The sequence below is a fragment of the Mustela lutreola genome, chromosome 10, assembly GCF_030435805.1.
Source record: "Mustela lutreola isolate mMusLut2 chromosome 10, mMusLut2.pri, whole genome shotgun sequence".
NCBI lineage: Eukaryota > Metazoa > Chordata > Mammalia > Carnivora > Mustelidae > Mustela > Mustela lutreola.
Genome location: NC_081299.1, coordinates 102973517 through 102978018, shown reverse-complemented (window position 1 = coordinate 102978018; position 4502 = coordinate 102973517).

Sequence of the window (4502 nt, the reverse complement as noted above, 5' to 3'; positions counted from 1 at the left end):
GTTGGGTTTAATGGAAGAGAGACTGAGCCCGGTAGAATGTAACCTCTTACCAACAAACTTGCTGTTTCTTTTGTTCACTTTTGTATAAACCAGTATCTGTTATTCCCAGCCCATAGTAATTGCATAATAAATATTTTCTAATAGAGTGCCTGGATGGCTCAGTGGGTTAAGCCCCTGCCTTCCGCTCAGGTCATGATCTCAGGGTCCTTGGATCGAGCCTGGTATCGGGCTCTCTGCTAGATGGGGAGCCTGCTTCCCACCACCTCCCCACCCCCACCCCATCCCTACCCCCCATCCCCCCCCTCTGCCTACTTATGATCTGTCTGTCAAATGAATAAATAACATTTAAAAATTTTTTTTGAATAACTTAATTGGATAAATGAAGGGAATGGTTGACAGATATGTCTTCACTTAGTAGAATACCAACATTGAACTGAGCTGTATATAAGCAATGAAGTGTTGTGCCAATCTATGAGCATGCCATTCATTTGGTCATTTATTCAATAAACATGAATGGAGCATTTGCTAGGTTCCAGGTATGGGATACTAGACTCTGGGGAATAACACATGACCACTTTTTCTGCCCTGAAAGGATTTGATTTAGAGGCTACTTGAAAAGAAAGAAATCTGTTATAAACATTTTAAAATTTTATAAAATATTTCAGATGTTATCAAAACTACCCTAACTATCCTTCCCATCAGCTCCTCCCCCCTTTCCGTACCTACCCCCCATCCCAACCCCACCAACCTCAAGCTCCAAGCGATGGACCTCCCTGGCCTGCTGTTTGCCTGGCTTTCCTGACGAAGTAGGGAAACCACACAGACTTGATGAAAGAAGTCATTTCATGAGGTAGCTTCTAGAAGGCAGGGGCTAACTTTGCTAAGCCTTCATATTTGAAGCAGGCTATCTAAAGTAGTCATTATTTTAAATAGAGGCCTTCACATTACTTACAATGCACACTTTGTTCTTTTAGCCACCTCCCCCTCCCCGCCCCCCAAATCTTTACTTTCAGTTCAATGTCTGCACCCCCTGTGTGAATGACACAGATACGGTCTGTGAACGAATTGAAAGATAAAAAGACAAATTCCTGCCTCCTCAGACTTCGCACGGTAAGGTTTACTCAGGGATGATAACTCAAAATAACCACCCGCAGAGACTCAGGCAGGAACGCTCCCCAGCCCAGATATAGATTGTACCCAGAGGCGTGGCCAAAGGGCGAGCGCCAGGGTGCACGCCTGGGTGGAAGGCTGGACCCTTCTGGATTCCCTGGAGGTAGCCAATGGCCTCCTGGAGGCGGAGCTTTTGACTGACTGGCGTGGAAACTGACCAATCCGAACCTACTTTGGATAACCTGCCCAGGGAGAGCTGTAAAAGTTCTGGTGCTGCTGAGCCCAAGATTGGGGGGGCGGGGGGCGGGGGGGATGCTCCTTGGCAGCCTCTATTTACTTATCTGTAGGAAAGCATTTCAATTTTTTAAATCGCCAGTTTGGCCGTACTAGTGCCGATGACTGGATATCAGTACGGATATAGTGGCTTTCTATTCTTTTGTCTGCCGAGAGCATCACCTTAGAAGTGCTTTTTTAATGTATGCAACCATTCAATTCAAACAAGAGCTGATATTTACTTGCAGACCTCTTCTCCTAAGCAGCATACTTTGGTTTGTGGATAGATGCAGGGCAAATGTTGCTAAGACTGTTTTTTTTACTCATCTTCCTTACCTAATCCGTATTCTATTTCTAATTAGGCACTCAATAATTGTTTAAGAATAAACAGACACAAGTCCTTAGCTATTGCTTCCTCTGATGTCATTGTAAAATCTCTGCAACCTTCTGACCCTTTAGTGGAAGATCTCATCCTGTATCTGCAGGTTGATTTAAATTTAGGTATGTGTATTACTTGGTTTCTTCAATAAGTTTTAAGAATTTGCTAGCAACTCTTAATTATGATATTCAAGGCTACTGTTCACTCTTTTCCTTTTAGTACGATGTTTGCAGGCTCCAAGATTCTTGTACTTTTACCATTTCACAGTGTCATCAAGTTTCAGGCAGACAAAGAATAAGCTGTATAAATTTTAAAGTTCTGAACAAACGTTTCTTGATACCCTTTTTTCCATTCATTGTGAGTCAACTACCTTCCATGTACTGATCACAGTGTTCACCATTATTACATGGTCCTGTATTGCTCAAAGGACCAAAGAACAGGAGTTCAAAGGTGATGCCTGTGTGTGAATGCCATAATGTTGCTCAAGTTAGAAACAAAAGTCACTCAGATTCCAGAGTTCCTGAGGTCTAAGTGTTGGGCAGTTTCATACAGAGACAAACTGTGGCCTTCTGATAGCTCATCAGTGACCTAAGAAGAGCACTGTCCTCTTGCTGGGATAATGATTTTAGTGTGTCTAAGAAGAAAAAAGTAAAAGTTGTGAGTATGAATGGTGTTTCAAGAACGGGTTACCCCAGGATGATTCTGTGTTCCTCTATTAATTAATTGTTTTTTTGTTTGTTTTGTTTTGGGTTTTGTTGTTGTTGTTTTTGATAAGTAACAGAAACTAAGCAAAAAGGACAGGAAATTTATCATGAAGAAACAAAGGCAAGACACCTGGGTGGCTCAGTCAGTTAAGCATCTGCCTGCAGCTCAGGTCATGATCTTAGGGTCGTGGGATTGAGCCCCACATCAGGCTCCCTGCTCAGTGAGGAGTCTGGTTCTCCCTCTCCCTCTCCATCTGTGTGCTCACTCTCCCTCCTTCTCTCTCTGCCTCTCTCAAATAAACAAACAAATAAATAAATACATCTTTTAAAAAGAAGAAGAAGAAGAAGAAGAAGAAGAAGAAGAAGAAAGGAACAACGATGACTTGTAGAATCCATGAGCAGGAATGGTTATGGGCCTTGGGAAAAGCCTAAAGTCATGAGCTAGAGAGAAGCTGGGACTCTGGATCCAAATCTGCTTCCTCTTGCATGCCTGCCATATTCTTCACTTTCTGCTTCTGTCATCCTCATAATACCCTTGGTTAAAATATTTGACTTATGAATTCCTCATTATTGGAATTATTCCAGCAGAGGCTGAATAACTTTCTTTTGAGATTATGGCAGAAGGCATGTCCATGTTGAGTGGAAGGCAAATTACATTAAGTTATATATTTGGCCTATTCTAAATGTAAGATACTATGATTTTACCAGTTTAGGCTCCCATATCCACAAGGATTGCCTTCCATTTCACTTTCTCACTGTTTCTGTTAACCCACATTAATTTCTTTCTTATCTGTATCCCAGTCCTTCATCTTTTGTGTGGAGTCAATCAGTAGGTCTTATTGCCTATACCTCCCAAAAGCCTCTAAAGAATAATACTAGTTTTCTCCTAATAGTTGTAGAGCTGTAGAAAAGATAACGAAAGCATGAGCTCTTTAACCTAGGGATAAATATTGATAGATGTGCATCACAATTAAAAGCAGAGACTTTGGAGTTCAACTTCAGCTCTAATCTCGTTCCCAACTTTACTAGCTGTGTCATCTTGGAAAAATTACTCTCTGAGGCTTTTTCTCCGACTATAAAGGGGAACCTAATATTAAACAATCTTACTGGGTTGTTTGGTTAAGTAACTGGTATCTATAAAGCACTTTCTATTTCCATTAATGTGAATGCCAACCACAAATGCTTAATAAAAAGTAGTTACTGATGTGAGTAATAATAAATATAACACTCGTATGACTTTTTTAATTTACAAAATTCGTTCACCTACATTTTCTCACCTAAGGTTCACAAAAATCCTGAGAGGTGGATAATATCCCCATTTTAGAGATAGGTACACCAAAGAAAAGAGAGTTGGTAAAGCTTCCTCAAGTAGGATTATGTAGAGGTTTTTCCAATAGGAAGTGAATGCCCAGTCCCTGGAAGTTCTAGCAAAGCTACCCTGCTTGCTACCTATTGTAAGAAATGTAGCAGAGATCCCAGCTTTTGGAAGGAAGGGTGCCTGATTTGGTGATTTCTGAGATTGCATACTTGGTCATTTTTTCACACATACCATATATATATATATATATATATATATATATATATATTATTGGAAACTGTTCAATGATCTGGGGATACAACATAAACAAACAAGCAAAAACCAACCAAACAAAAAAACTTCAAGCAGACAAAAACCCCTGCCTAGAACTATACCCATATAGAAGTATGTGTAAAATAGATAATATATAAAATACAAAAATATGAAAATATATAACTTGATTTTCGTTTTTTGCACATACTCTCCATCTATGTACCCATTAAATCCCACCACCTCTCCGCGCCCTCTCCCCACCCTAAAAGTATTGGGAACTAGACTATTCTGTTTTCAGTTTGTATGCCACACCCCTCAGGGGTCAAGGTTTATTGGAAGCTCCCAGTCCAGAGAAGCGGGCGGGGCCTTGGAAGTTTCCGAAGGTGGAAGGAGAGACCGCGGAACTAGTGTTCCGGCAGTTATGGTTCTCGGTGGGAAGCCAATTCTGAGGACCGGTAGTGGAAGG